Genomic DNA, 16,551 nt, shown 5'->3' with positions numbered 1-16,551 from the left:
CTCCGCCCCCTCCTCCCCGGACTGCAGAATGGGCAGCGGATGCGTCGAAAAACTGCATCCGCTGCCCACGTCGTGCAAAAAATTCACAACGTCCGTCGGTACGTCGGCCCAACGCATTGCTACAGACCCGTACCGACTGAAGTGTGAAAGAGGCCTAAGCTAAAGGTACCTTCACACGAAACGACGCTGCAGCGATAGCGACAACTATGCCGATCGCTGCAGCGTCGCTGTTTGATCGCTGGAGAGCTGTCACACAGACCGCTCTCCAGCGACCAACGATGCCGAGGTCCCCGGGTAACCAGAGTAAACATCGGGTTGCTAAGCGCAGGGCCGCGCTTAGTAAACCGATGTTTACCCTGGTTACCAGCGTAAAATGTAAAAAAAACAAACAGTACATACTTACATTCGCGTCCCCCGGCGTCCGCTTCCTGCACTGACTGACTGACTGAGCGCCGGCAGTAGCAGGGCACAGCGGTGACGTCACCGCTGTGCTGTGCTTTCATTTTCACTTTGCGGCGCTCAGTCAGTGTGGGAAGCGGACGGCAGGGGACGCGCAGGTGAGTATGTACTGTTTGTTTTTTTTACATTTTACACTGGTAACCAGGGTAAACATTGGGTTACTAAGCGCGGCCCTGCGCTTAGTAACCCGATGTTTACCCTGGTTACCAGTGTAAAATATCGCTGGTATCGTTGCTTTTGCTGTCAAACACAACGATACACGGCGATCGGACGACCAAATAAAGTTCTGAACTTTATTCAGCGACCAGCGACATCACAGCAGGATCCTGATCGCTGCTGCGTGTCAAACTAAACGATATCGCTAGCCAGGACGCTGCAACGTCACGGATCGCTAGCGATATCGTTACAAAGTCGTTTCGTGTGAAGGTACCTTAAGGCCACCACCATCAGGGGCTTATCTACAGCATTCTATAATACTGTAGATAAGCCCCCGATGTAACCTGAAAGATAAGAAAAACAAGTTAGATTATACTCACACAGGGGCGGTCCCGGTTCGGTTCAGGTCCGATGGGCGTTGCGGTCCGGGTCCGGTGCCTCCAATCTTCATGCGATGACGTCCTCTTCTTTGCTTCCTGTCGCAGCTCCTGCATATATATACTCGAGCATAAGCCGACCCGAGTATAAGCTGAGGCACCTAATTCTGCCTCGGAAAACTGGGTGAGCTTATTGACTGAAGTATAAGCCGGTTATGCATTGTCCCCTCATCCCTGTCCTGCTATGTGTGGCTCCCCTCGTCCTGTCCTGCTATGTGTGGCTCTTTAGAGATAAACCAGAAACAATTGGAACGGAGCATAAAGACTGTTATCGACCATAAGGAACCAAAAGATGCCCCTAAAATATAACTTTTATTGTATTAGGTAAAAATGACCTAATGAAGTGTCAGGAGACAATAATTAATCTTAGCAATATAAACTTATCACTAAAAAGGATAGAAGTATAGGGTCTTAAGGGAGAGCCGTCATTGAATGGGGGCGCCATATCGAACTTAGGGTGCCAACCTCCGCGGTAAGGTAGGGTGAGGAAGGGAGAGAGCACCCCCTCACTTTTTATACTTCTATCCTTTTTAGTGATAAGTTTATATTGCTAAGATTAATTATTGTCTCCTGACCCTTCATTAGGTCATTTTTACCTAATACAATAAAAGTTATATTTTAGGGGCATCTTTTGGTTCCTTATGGTCGAGATGTGTGGCTCTCCCCTTCCTGTCCTGGTATGTGGCTTCCCCCCATCCTGTCCTGCTATGTGTGGCTCCCCCCGTCCTGTCCTGCTATGTGTGGCTCCCCCTGTCCTGTCCTGCTATGTGTGGTTCCCCCCGTCCTGTCCTGGTATGTGTGGCTCCCCCGTCCTGTCCTGGTATGTGTGGCTCCCCCTGTCCTGTCCTGCTATGTGTGGCTCCCTCCATCCTGGTATGTGTGGCTCCCCTGTCCTGGTATGTGTGGCTCCCCCGTCCTGTGCCGGTATGTGTGGCTCCCCCGTCCTGTCCTGGTATGTGTGGCTCCCCCTGTCCTGTCCTGCTATGTGTGGCTCCCTCCATCCTGGTATGTGTGGCTCCCCTGTCCTGGTATGTGTGGCTCCCCCCGTCCTGTGCCGGTATGTGTGGCTCCCCCGTCCTGTCCTGGTATGTGTGGCTCCCACTGTCCTGTCCTGCTATGTGTGGCTCCCCCAGTCCTGTCCTGGTATGTGGCTCCCCCCGTCCTGTCCTGGTATGTGTGGCTCCCCCTGTCCTGTCCTGCTATGTGTGGCTCCTCTGTCCTGCTATGTGTGGCTCCCCCTGTCCTGTCCTGCTATGTGTGGCTCCTCTGTCCTGCTATGTGTGGCTCCCTCGTCCTGTGCCGGTATGTGTGGCTCCCCAGTCCTGTCCTGCTATATGTGGCTCCCCGTCCTGTCCTGGTATGTGTGGCTCCCACTGTCCTGTCCTGCTATGTGTGGCTCCCCCAGTCCTGTCCTGGTATGTGACTCCCCTCGTCCTGTCCTGCTATGTGTGGCTCCTCTGTCCTGCTATGTGTGGCTCCCCTCGTCCTGTCGTGCTATGTGTGGCTCCCCCGTCCTGTCCTGCTATGTGTGGCTCCCCCTGTTGTGAACATCGCTCCACCGGTCCTGTCGTTGTATGCATGGCTCACCCTACCCCCCCGTTCCATTGTTGTATGAATGGCTCACCCTCCCCCATCCTACGCACCCTCCTCGCGCCGTTGCTGCATCTCCGTTATCCCGACGCAGCAGTTCTCCTCAGTTCGCTCAGAACAGGAAGAGCTGCCGGCACCGGGACGGAGATGCAGCGACGGTGTGAGGAGGGTGAGTATGATGTCTTCTGGAAGCCGGCGGCTGCAGCTGCAGCTGTCACTGTGCCACAGCTGCCAGCTCCTTCCGCTGCTCCGCCGCTCCCCCTTCCCCGCCGGCTTTCTGTGACTGCGACTCGTGTATAAGCCAAGGGGGGGGGGCGTTTCCAGCACAAAAAAAGTTCTGAAAATCTCAGCTTATACACGAGTATATACGGTACTCATTGCTTTCTATGTGTGAAAAAAAACACTGCAAAAACACTCAAAGAAGTTATGTGCTGCAGTTTTCAAAAACGCAGCAGTTTTACAGTTCTGTCAGGAAAAAAAGCCAATGTGTGTGCATGAAAATTCAGAAACCTCATAGCTTTTGCTAGTAATGTAAACCACAGCTTTTAATTTGCATTTTTTTAAAAATGCAACATGTGAACACAGCCTTAGGCTGGTTTCACACTTGCGTTTTTATCTGCATGCGTTTTTTTAAAAAACGCATGTGTGAAAAAACGCATGTAAACGCGGTAAAACGCATGCGTTTTTTAGACGCATGCGTTTTTATAGAAAAACACAAGAAAACAAGAAAAAAACAAAAAACCCTAACCCTAACCCTACCCCTAACCCTACCCCTAACCCTAACCCTAACCTGAAATGCGTGGCACTGAAATACGTTTATATACGTATATACGTATATAAGTGCCACGATATTTCAGTGGCCACGTATATAAGTGCCACGTATTTAAGTGCCACGTATTTAAGTGCCACGTATATAAGTGCCACGTATATAAGTGCCACGTATTCAAGTGCCACGTATTTCACGTAAATGCCACGATATTTCAGTGCCACGTATTTCAGTGCCACGATATTTAAGTGCCACGTATTTACGTGCCACGATATTTCAGTGCCACGTATAACCACGTAGTTATAGTATTTACAGTACGTGGCACTTAAATATGTGGCACTGAAATATCGTGGCACTGAAAGACGTGGCACTTAAATACGTGGCACTGAAATATCGTGGCAGTGAAATACGTGGCACTGAAATACATGGCACTTAAATATGTGGCACTTTCGCGGCAAAAAAATCGCGCAAGAAAATGCTACAGGTTGCATTTTTGAAAATGAACGCATGCAGAAAAAAAACGCATGCGTTTACAAACGCGACCAAACGCGTACAAAAAAACGCATGCGTTTTCAATGTTAAATATAGGGGGGGAAAACGCATGCATTTTTTGTGCAAAAAACGCTGCAGACAAAAACGCAAGTGTGAAACCAGCCTTAATCAGTAATTTTGATGCGGATACTGATAAATCATAGGTTTTATCTGCAGGGGTCCAGATGCTGAAATAAAGAAACAGAATCACTTAGCAGTGACTGAATAGACACTGTGTACGTGTCCTGTCCATTTTACGTCTTGTAAGGCTGGTTTCAGACTTGCGGTCGGCAGGGCTGAGGACGGCAGCCTTCCTCCATTATGCCCCACCCACTGCCGCACCTCTTCCTTCAGCTCCGCCTATGTCTGTATGCTTCCTGCGTACCCTATCTTTAACATTGGGTACGCAGGCCATGCGGATGTATGCGGATGCCTCCGCATGCGTCTTTTTGATGCTGCGCTGACCTGCGTCGAACACAACATGTTGCATTTTGTTGCGGTTGGCAAAAAGACGCATGCGGAGGCATCCGCATACATCAGCATGGCCTGCGTACTGTTACGGTCGCTTCTCACCGCTCCTCTTCCGAGTCCCGGCGCGCTGTTCCTCCTTCCTCTTGGGCTGCGCCGCCTTTCTCCGTCGCCACTCGTCCTTGCGCTCCTGCTTCCGGTGAGTGGCACGCTCGTCCTCGGCGCGCTCCTCCTCCACGTCGTGGGAGGTCAGCTTCTGCGCAGGCGCGCAGGATTCGGCGATAGACGCACCTTCCGGTCCCGGATTCCCTGGCTCCGGATGTTTTGCTCCACGTGTGCTTCAGCAGCCAATCCCTGTGGAGTGCACGGTATTTCAGGCCACCTTCCCTGCTAGGAGGTGCCTGAGTGTCTTTAGCTTTTTGCTTCTGTCTCCGGCCACCTTCGTCTCCGTGCTCTGAACCTCCGTACTGGTTCTGCGCTCTTTCCTCCCTGTCTTCCGCTTTTTGTGCCAGCACTTACTTTGTTTACCTTCTCTTCCTTTCTCCCTACAGTTCCGTCCCCGTCTCTGGTTTCCTTCGGTTCAAGCCTGACTTCCATTTCCCGTGTCCTCCGCCTCTGGTTTCATCTTCCTCGTTCCTGGTTTTCTGTTTAGTCCTCTTCTCCGGTTTTACCTCTACCAGAGCCATCCCTCTTGGTATCTGCTACCGTGGATAGGAAACCTCTGGGCCTGCTCCTAAACAGTCCCTGTATAGGGGTTGGTTAACACCGGGCCTGCTCGCCCAGGGGGTTGGTCTTCCACGGTCCAGAGGGTCCACTCTCGTTCCTGCCTCTGTAACCATAACACGTACCCAATGTTAAAGATAGGGTATGCAGGAAGCATGCAGACGTAGGCGGAGCTGAAGGAAGAGGCACAACAGTGGGCGGGGCTTAACGGAGGAAGAAGGCTGCCATCCGCAGCCCTGCCGAATGCTAGTGTGCAACTAGCCTAAGAGAGCAGCACTTGGCCTTTAGAAGACATAACAATGCAGTTACTCTACACTACAAAGCATCTTTGGCAGCAACTATTACAGATAACAGTTTTAGTCTGCTTCCTCTATGTACCTATATACAAGCAAAGCATGAAGGGTATCCTAAAACCACATTTATAGCTATGCTTTCCCACATACAGTGTAAAGATTTATTTTGCTGCCATAGCCCTTTGTCTATGTACCCTGGCTGCCATGGGGGCACTAACAACTCACTCTGGTTTAGGGTACAAGTTGGAGTCACTTCAAAGGCAGCCTAGATGGGAAGGAAGGCATCTCCTAAGATGAGAGGTTGGAAAAGTTGAGCTTGTTTAGCTTAGAAAAAAGACACCTCGGAGGAGATCTCATTTATATTATTATTAGTCTTATTGTTTATTATTATAGCGCCATTTATTCCATGGCGCTTTACATGTGAGGAAGGGTATACAAAATAAAAACAAGTACAATAATCTTAAACAATAAAAGTCACGACTGGTACAGGAGGAGAGAGGACCCTGCCCGCGAGGGCTCACAGTCTACAATTTTTATGTATAAAATATGTATAGTCAATACAAAGGATAGGGAAAAAACTTATTCCTTCCAAAGACCTTATCAGGGACATTCATTATGTGTGGAGGGAAGGTGATTCTGGCAGCTAAATAGGGAAGGGTTCTTTACAGTTAGAGCAGTAGCAGTCAAACTGTAGAAAGCCTGCCCGCAAGAGGTTGTAATGACAGATACTATAACAGTGCTTTTCTCACAACAAAAGGCTTTGTGGGTTTAAATAGTCCAGCGAGAGAGAATGCATAACCGGTGGAGAAAGGTTGAACTTGATGGACCTGTGTCTTTTTTTCAATCTATATAACTATGTTAAGGGTACATGCCCTGATATACGGCAAAGGGCATGAGTACATGTCTTCCATCTACTCCCCTTGCTGTAGTGTAATGTCATGTATTAAGATGAATAGTACCTCCGTATTACACCGTACATCCCCAAAACAATTGACTTGCTGAGTTTTCTTGACTTTGCAGGACTTGGTGGATATTGGCTCCTCTCTTGGCAGTGTGTACTTGGGAAACTTGCCTCACCAACCCCACCTAGGTACATCCCGGTCTGAAGATTGACTCTGATATGACTTCCAAAGGAAATATAATTTAGAAAAATAGAAATGCTAGGGCAGCACAGTGGCTCAGTGGTTAGCACTGTTTTATTGCAGCGCTGGGGTCCGGGGTTTAAATCCCACCAAGAACAACATCTGCAAGGAGTTTGTATATTCTTACCATGTCGTGTGGGTTTCCTCTGGGTTCTTTGGTTTCCTCCCACATTCCAAAGACATACTGATAGTGAATTTAGATTGTGAGCCCCATCGGGGACAGTGATGGTAAAGTATGGAAAGTGCTGCGGAATACGATAGCACTATATAAGCAAGGCATAATAAAAATTATGACTATATTAAAAGAAAAATGTATCAATAGTCCAACTGGAGCCAGTGTGGTCACCGAGTGGATGAATGAGAACATTGAATTAATTACTTTATCGAGTTAAGATAATGGCAAAAATGTAAAAGAAAAATTCTGGATTTGCTATTAAAAACACTTCCCCAAATAGTCTCATCTCATCAACTGTTGCTTGGTTATAGGTGTCAATTTGCCTTTTCTCTGCTGTGTTTGGGAATAGAAATGTACTTTGATTTAACAAAGTTAGTTCTTGTTACTTACTGGTCCTTTCAAAGTCAACTCTATACCAACCCCCCTCCCTTATGCTTCAGACATCAGAATTTGGTTGGCACACTTGAATGGATGGCAATATGCCACACAGTGTCTGCGCAAGTGGCTGCCCTGGGGACACAGAAAAGCGTACAGCCAAAAGCAGACCCCCACTATAATGTGAGTCTTTATCTCCATCTATTAGCACGGAGACAGCAAAAAGTTATCAGTGAAACCCCGATAAAAATATAGAAATGCGAAAAAGTCTGCAGATGTGTGTATATATCAAAAAGGAACAAAAGAGAACACATAAGGCTGCTTTCACACATCAGGTTTTTTGTTTCAGGCTAATTCCGGCTCTTCCGTGGAAAAGCGGAATCGGAATAGTGTGAAACCGGATCCGGTTTTTCCCCCATTGACTTGTATTAGCGCCGGATTGCGCCGGATTGCGCCGGATGGCCTAGCGTTCCTTCCGGTTTGATGCCGGATCCGGCGGACAATCGATTCCGGCGTCTGAAAAAAAAGTCTACTGTAGCGTTTTTTGTCTGCGGCGAAAAAGCCGCAAGGGCCGGATCCGGCCTTTCCGGCTTTTTTCGTCAATGCATGTCTATGGAAGCCGGATAGCGCCGGATCCAGAAAATGGCGCATCCGGCGGCCTGATCCGGCTTTTTACACTGAGCATGCTCAGAAACTATGGGCCTGCCCCCAGGACTATATATAAAGCAATGCCATTGAGGCCTTCACTCATTTCCAGCCATACTGCCAGCCAGAGAGTCCACAAGAGAGAGCGGAGCCAGCTATAAACCTGCCACAGAGGCCTGCCAGCTAGAACCTGCCACAGAGCCCAGCCAGCTACCTGCCACAGAGGCCTGCCAGCTCTCCTGCAACAGAGGCCTGTCAGCTCTCCTGCCACAGAGCCCAGCCAGCTCTCCTGCCACAGAGGCCTGCCAGCTACCTGCCTCAGAGGCCTGCCAGCTACCTGCCACAGAGGCCTGCCAGCTACCTGCCACAGAGCCCAGCCAGCTCTCCTGCCACAGAGGCCTGCCAGCTCTCTTGCCACAGAGGCCTGCCAGCTAGCCGTACCAGAGCGGACATGTCTTCTTCTGGGAGCCCTCCTCCCCGTCGGCAGCGCACTGAGGTAAATATGTTACATGATTTTGCTCTCTTGCTCCCTCGCTGTCGTGTGTCTGTGTGTGTCTGTGAATGCATGTCTGTGTGTGTATGTGTGTGCCTGTGAATGCATGTCTGTGTGTGTATATTATGTGTATATTAATGTATTTTGTCATTTTGCATCTTTGTAGGAAGCTGCTGAAGCTGCTGCCATAGTCCAAGAGCTGCGCCCCGAAGAAGAGGGAAGGGGTGGAGAAAGACATGGAGAGGGTTCACAATTGGTATGTTTCTTTCATGTATTGCGGAACCACAACCTAACACTACACACAACACATAACACTAAATACTTACAGATAGAACACAACACATACAAACTGATACATTCAGAGATCACACAACACATAAAAAACTTATCATTATAGATATCACATGGCACACAACACATAGAAAGGCTACCTACAAGCACAAAATTTTTGTTATTTTTCTTCTAGAGTTCGGATTCTGATGCTCAATCGAGAGGTCCTTCCAGTGGCTCCCAGGGTCGTTGGCGTGAGAGTCGTGGCGGCCGTCGTCGTGTAAGATTTTATTTTATTTAACTTTTTTTTTTGTGAGGTTTTCTATGTTTACAATTTTGTGTTAATTTATTTTTCCCTTTTTTATAACAGGTTTCACAGCGTGCTCCTGATTCTGACGGTGAGGAGGTCGGCCTTGATATTGACCTCCTCATCAATCTTGTCCGAGACAGGGAGCCGCTGTGGAATATGGGTGACCGCCGCCATGCTGATATCACAGTGACCTGTCGACTCTGGGAGCAAATCTGCAAAGAACTTATATCGAGATGGGAGGATCTTGATGTTGTGGCCCAGAATCAAGAACGTAAGTATCCACAGTTCAGTTTTGTTGATGCATTCTAAGTATTGTTTCTATCCACGTAGTGTTTCTCCTTTTTTAACAGGTGAGAGGATTGTGAAAAGGTGGCGGTCGATCAGGGATCGCTTTAAGAAGGAGTTCAACAAAGAGATGTGGGCCCCGAGTGGATCTGGAGGACGCAGGAGCAAATACAAGTATGCCCAAGCCCTGTCGTTCCTCAGGTCAACGATGGTGACACGAAGGTAAATATTACCCACCACATGCACTAACAAATGTCTAGACCTCTTTTGCTCTTTCAGCCAGGGCCATGGTATGACAGTATATTAATTGTTTGTTTTTCTCTTTTGTTCCACAGCACCGTCGGGAGCACTCGGGAGCCTGCAGCACAGTTGAACCCTTCTGCGGCGATCCCTCAGGAGGCCGCCACCGAGGGACACTTTGACAGTGAGGAACCCTCTGCACCTTCCCACTCTGCACCTTCCCACTCTGCACCTTCCCACACATCGGATCCCCGTATTCTGGAAACAGTGGCAGAACTTCTGTACGTTTGGTTGCTATAATCAGGCAAGGTGGTTTCGGAAGAGTGGTCCTCAATGGAAAGCTGTTCCTTGGATATAACATAATTGTGAAGGACAACACACGCTTTCACTACCTCATCCACAGTGTCTGTCTTCAAGTTAATGGATGTCAGGAGAACTCTCCATTTGGCGGTTAAGATCCCAAACGCACACTCCACTATTCTACGTGCACGTGTGAGTCTGTAGTTGAAAATTCTTTTAGCATTGTTTAAACCACGGCTGGAGTAGGGTTTCAAAAGATGTTCTGAAAGCTGAAAAGCTTCATCTCCAACACAAACAAAAGGCATTGGTGGCTCAGAGGTTTGAGGCAGTGGTCTGGGGGGGGAATTGAAAGGTTTGTCCATACAAATGCCGTCCCATAGAAGACAGTTTGAAAACTTGAGAATCATTAGAGCAGCCATACGCCCCAATATCCACCGCTACAAATTTGTAATCCGCATAGGCGATGGCCATCAGCACGATGGAAAAGTACTTTTTGTAGTTGAAAAACTGAGATCCAGAACCAGCCGGTTTCACGATACGGATATGTTTCCCATCCACCGCGCCCAAGCAATTGGGAAACTGACACACTTCCTGGAATCTGTCAGCAACTTCCAACCATGTCTGCATTGTGGGATGTGGAATGAATTCATCGTGCAGAGAGTCCCACACAGCACGGCAAGTGTGCCTCACTATTCCAGATATGGTTGAAATGGCCAGTCTGAACTGAAAATGTAGTGAAGACAGGGATTCACCAGTTGCTAGGAATCTGTGAACGAAAGCAAGGCAGAAATTACTGCAAATTCAAAATATCAATCAATGAAAGTGCGCTACAAGAGTAGATACAAAAAGAATGCTTACCGAAGAGTGACCATCAGACGCTCAGCCGGTGTTATGGAGAATCTGCAATAGCCTCACCTACTGTATTCTCACCCATCCCTTGTAGATTGTGAGCCTTCGCGGGCAGGGTCCTCTCTCCTACTGTACCAGTTATGACTTGTATTGTTCAAGATTATTGTACTTGTTTATTATGTATACCCCTCCTCACTTGTAAAGCGCCATGGAATAAATGGCGCTATAACAATAAATAATAATAATAATAATAATAGGTATCACTCCTTCTTATTAGATGTTCAACCCACTCCACCAATACATCAAAGTTTTCAGCTTTCATCCGCACATAGCTGAAAAACTTGTCAGGGTCTCCTCGTAGCTCCATGTATAAAGTAGAAAAGACTCCCAGCATCATTCTCTGTGCCGTGATGGGGTGGATCCACAAACGGCGTCGGCGCAGACGCATGACACGCTGTCTCTCTCGCTCCTTCTCAATAACAATTGCTTTCAATCGATTCGCCTCCACGATGAAATCCACGTTGTTCTGCAGAATCTTCGCAATAATGCCGTCCCATCTTGCTCTGTATCTTGCTCCTCTCAAACCTGTCACAGATGGGCCGTAGGAACACTGTATATATAGTTTTCAGCGGGCCAATCACCTTTTTAGCCTTTCAGGGGGCATTTCTAGAAACCGGATCCGTCAAAAACCGGATGGAAAACCATACGAAACGGATGACAACCTGATGGAACGGATCTGGTTTCTTGCCGGATCCGGACGCCTGATCTGGCTACAAACCGGATCCGTTCCATCAGGCTTTAGCTAATTACGCCGGATCCGACGCTGCGGTGCGACCCCGGAACCGGCATGCGGCGAAAAACCTGATGTGTGAAAGCAGCCTAAAGGTCTAATAGCTATGTCCACAAATACTGATTATTGAGGGTTACGTTACAATCTAAGAGTTAACATAAACTGATTTTAGCGCGACTAGCCAGCTAATGTGTATGGGGACCTCTGGATTGTCACCCAATGGCAGATGTCAGGGCAGCGTAAGGATCATGTAGGCGGATTTCTACTGCCCAATCCTTTTGTTCTCGGTTAAATAAGCCATCCCTTTTTCTACATAGGATACAACATACTCAGTCATACATGTGCATGATGGGCCAGAAAATATTAGCCAACCTTACAGCCACTAAGGAAATATGACAAAATTTGTAGTAATCTTACCTTCCCTTAAGATGGTTATCAGGTATAAATCTGTGTGTGACTGCAGATTTATAAATCTCCCCAGCGCACACAGTGTGCGGGGATTCACCACTTTCAGATGAATACATACAAGTGCTTCTCACAAAATTAGAATATCATCAAAAAGTTAATTTATTTCAGTTCTTCAATACAAAAAGTGAAACTCATATATAGTCATTACAAACAGAGTGATCTATTTCACGTATTTATTTCTGTTAATGTTGATGATTATGGTTACAGCCAATGGAAACCCAAAAGTCATTATCTCAGCAAATTAGAATACCGTATATACTCGAGTATAAGCCGAGATTTTCAGCCTATTTTTTTAGGCTGAAAATGCCCCTCTCGGCTTATACTTGAGTCATTGTCGGCGGGGGGGGCTTGGCGGGGGAGGGGGGGCGGCGGCTGTCACATACTCATCTGCTCCTGGCGCGGTCCCTGCATCTCCAATGGTCTCCGGCAGCTCTTCCTGTGTTCAGCGGTTACGTGGTACCGCTCATTAAAGTAATGAATATGGACTCCACTCCCATAGGGGTGGAGACGCATATTAATTACTTTATTGAGTAGTACCAGTGACCGCTGAACAGAGGAAGAAGCTTCCGGCGCCCGGAGACCATCTGTCAGTGCGAAGCAGGGACCGCGCCGGGAGCAGGTGAGTATAACGGAGGAGGGTGAGCATTTCATATTCACCTGTCCCCATTCCACCGCCGGGCGCCGCTCCATCTTCCGTGTCTTCTGGCTGTGACTGTTCAGGTCAGAGGGCGCAATGACGTGTTAGTGTGCGTGCCGCCCTCTGCCTGAACAGTCACTACGGAGAGACAGGACGCTGAGGAGCAGCGGGCAACGACGAGAGGTGAGTATGTAAATTTTTTTTTTTATTGCAGCAGCAGCAGATATACAGTATGGATAATCATATCAGCATAAACTGCATCTTATGGGGCCATAATCAACTTTAATGCAGCATTACATGGGGCACATTTTCTACGGAGCATCTTATGGGGCCGTTATTAACCTTTGTGCAGCATTGTATGGGGCAAATGTTTCTATGGAGCATATTATGGGGCCCATCATGAACTGTATGGAGCATTATATGGGGCTCCTGATTCAATATGGATATTCAAAAACACTTAACCTACTGATGTCTCAATTAATTTTACTTTTATTGGTATCTATTTTTATGTTTGAAATTTACCAGTAGCTGCTGCATTTCCCACTCTTGGCTTATACTAGAGTCATTAAGTTTTCCCATTTTTTTGTGGCAAAATTAGGGGTCTCGGCTTATACTCGGGTCGGCTTATACTCGAGTATATACGGTAATTATCAAAAAACACCTTCAAAGGCTTCCTAAGCGTTTAAAAAGGTCCCTTAGTTTGTTTCAGTAGGCTCCACAATCATGGGAAAGAAACCAGACCCAACAATGCAGACAAGCTGAAGGCTGCTATCAAAGCAACCTGGGCTTCCATAACACCTCAGCAGTGCCACAGGCTGATCACCTCCATGCCATGCCGCATTGCTGCAGTAATTGATGCAAAAGGAGCCCCGACCAAGTATTGAGTGCATTTACTGAACATACATTTCAGTACACCAACATTTTGGATTTTAAAATAATTTTTAAAGCTGCTGTTACAAGGCATTTTAATTTACTGAGATAATGACTTTTGGGTTTCCATTGGCTGTAAGCCATAATCATCAACATTAACAGAAATAAACACTTGAAATAGATCACTCTGTTTGTAATGACTCTATATAATATACGAATTTCACTTTTTGCATTGAAGAACTGAAATAAATTAACTTTTTGATGATATTCTAGTTTAGTGAGAAGCACTTGTACATTGGATTGTACTCTGTAGGGTGAAGGCCTGAAGAACCAAGAAGGATAGTACTTTTTCTTCTGATATTAAAGAAGTTGCCCTATCAGAAAAATCTCTGTTAAAATGCCCCAATATGACAACTGGACATCACAGAAGTCGGTTCTGTACTCAAAACCACAGTCTGAGCTAGATAACAGAGCTGACTGGCTCATGATCTGAATGACATGCTTTTCTAGGTTTACCTTTTCAGATGAATATGCATCCATGTAGTAATGCACAACCGTTCAAGTACGGTATGTCGCGGACCTTCATCTGAAAAGTGTCATCAGTAAAGTTCTATATGTGACGAAGAAACCAGCATATACAGTATCAAGTCCTATGAAATGGCTGAAACAAGTGGTCAAGCACATGGCAAGGCAGAGTAGAGTGCATGGGTGCTGTATGGAGACACAAAGTCTGTGCAGGACTGGACTAAGGACCCATAGCTGCTCCATGTGCCACCTTTTGGTGCCTTTGAGTGGCACAATAATCTCCCCTAGATGCTTTGCTTTCTTTGCCTGCATAATATGACATGAGGTAGAGGATGCCAAATTTTTGGGTTCTCATGGATTCCACACATATAGGCTATTTTCACACATTGTGTTTTTTGCTGCTTTTTTCTACAGGTAAAACCTGCTCTCTTGCAGTTAAGAAGCTGCTTACAAAAAGATGGTTTTGCTGCGGGTTTTTTTGCTGTTTTTTTTTACAGGTACCTTTGTCTCTTGTGCATGCTGATATAGAGCCCCCTCAAAAAAAACATTTCGAAATTTCCAGAGTTTTCTGAACCAAAAACACAGCAAAACCTGATACCTGTGTTTTTTGCACTTACTCATTGCTTTCTATGGGTGAAAAAAATGCTGCAATAACGCTGACAGAAGTGACATCCTGCAGTTTTCAAAAACGCAGCAGTTTTCCAATTCAGTCAGAAAAAAAAAACAACTGTGCTTCAGTTTACTGAATCTCATAGCTTTTGCTGGTACTGTAAAACAAAGCTTAAAATCTGCATAAAAAACGCAATGTGTGAACATAGCCGATAGCCGTGGTGGCACACAGCGAGCTCCATGCCAGTATGTTCACAGGTCATGTATCTGAAGTGGAATTTGTGGCGGAAATTGAATGCTGACCTTCCGATATCTGCCGCATGCTGGCATCTTGAGCTATTCTCAGTCAGTGGGGCTTATCCGCACCTCTTGGCTACCCGACGCATTTTACATGCCAAAACCTCTTCAAATAAGCAGCATATTTTCAAATCGTCATCAGAAAAACCTTCAATTGTATGATTGGCAAAGCGTAGTTCGGATTTGCAGAAACAGAAGATGTTTGTGAGCGAACTTGAGTGAAATCTGCAGGAAACCTCTGTGTGAACATATCCTTATAGGCTTCAAAATAACCACTAAAGTTGAGATCTTTTATGAAACCTGCAGATGGGAAAACATGTTGGAGTGCACACACCCTTCACATGGATGATCTACAGCATGTTGGATCTCTGCCATTTATACACGCTGTCGCCCAACCAAGTATATTATTGTTACTGGTGATCTCTGGTTAATAGCTAACTGCAGGCTCACATTGTACTAAGCGCGTATTTCAGGCGGGAAAACAGAATTAAAGAGCCACTAACCCTTTATACTGTACAATAGTTATATATTGAGAAGCCAAGAACCAATATAACACTTATTATATCCAGGGTTGGATTGGCCCACCAGAAAACTGGAGAATCCTCAGGTAGGCCCTGCCTTCTCCTTCAGGAGAGTTCATAGTCCAAATCTTGCAGCTACTATGGGGCTCTTGAGTGGGGGAGAAAGGTGGGTCCTCAGAATCAAATTCTCTGGTGGCCCCCATGTTCTTCGGTCTGACACTGATTATATCTGATTCATGTAAATTTATTAATCAAGTGGCCTGCAGGGTGGATGTAGGCTGGGCACAGGAGATGCAAAAGTTGAGGTCACAGCTGCCTCACCTGTCCTCACAATGCCTCCTCCACAGTAACGTAATGCTGACTCACCAGAGAACTGTGCCATGTTGTTATTATGGTGGCATGAAACTGCTATGAGGAACTAGTATGTCACTGTATCCACCCACGGAGATTAGAGCGGTACCACACATTGATCTATTTTAGTTCATCCGTGTTGCGCCTAGCCCATGAAAAGGTCGTTACATTCAACCATCACATAACATAAATATGTGATGGATCAACGGTCAAGTATTGTATTATTCCCTCCCATTTCGGGACGTAAAATAGGGTTATTTCTGTTGGGGCAAAACACCAGAAAAGAATAAAGGCTTGTCTATAAGCTATAATTATAGTGTTTCCCTGTAAACAGCTGTCCTATACCTCTAGTAGAAGACCATCATCTAAAAAGGAGTATCGGAGCTGTCTCTTGTGACATACAACGCATCTTCGTAAGCAGAGTGGATCAAGGCCGGTTGGAAAGGAGTAGAGAAATATGGCTGCTTTTTTCACGGACAGCACCACACCTGTTCATTGGTTTTGTCTGGTATCGCAGTTCGGTTCCATTGAAGTGATTAGAGCAGAGTTGAAATGCTGTAAGCAACATGTGGGTAGGGTGGCATTGTTTTGGGAAGAAAGCAACCCTTGCTACGGCCTCTGTTCACATGTTCATTCCGAAGTCTGTTTGCCTGTTTTGTTTAGGAACAGGAATATAGAAAATTGATCAGCTGCATCACTTATACAAGTGGAAGCAGAAAGGTTCCATTGATTATTATGGGGTCCATGTAGGTTACATTCTTCAGAACAAAAGAAAAAGTTCTACAGAACTTTTTTTTTCAGCATAAAAAATGGACACCAAACAGACCCCAAAATAACGGGACCCCTCTGCTTCCGTTTGCATAACTGATGCAACAGATCACTTATTCCGTTTGCCTGTTCCTAAAACAGAATAGACACAGGGAATGTCCGAAAAGACATGTGAACAGCGCCCAGTGTGGAACCAGGGAAGCCTTGC

The 16,551-nt window shown here is 46.4% G+C and overlaps 1 protein-coding gene across 2 annotated transcripts in view; it reads right to left on the bottom strand.

The window, feature by feature from the left end:
• ERBB2 (erb-b2 receptor tyrosine kinase 2) overlaps positions 1–16,551 on the bottom strand; it is a 121,288-nt gene that overhangs the window by 93,026 nt on the left and 11,711 nt on the right. The window lies entirely within an intron of this gene.

This window comes from Ranitomeya variabilis, chromosome 4, assembly GCF_051348905.1.
Source record: "Ranitomeya variabilis isolate aRanVar5 chromosome 4, aRanVar5.hap1, whole genome shotgun sequence".
Taxonomy (NCBI): Eukaryota; Metazoa; Chordata; class Amphibia; order Anura; family Dendrobatidae; genus Ranitomeya; species Ranitomeya variabilis.
The sequence above is the reverse complement of the archived record's forward strand: the minus strand, read 5'-3'. Positions and strand labels throughout refer to the sequence as shown.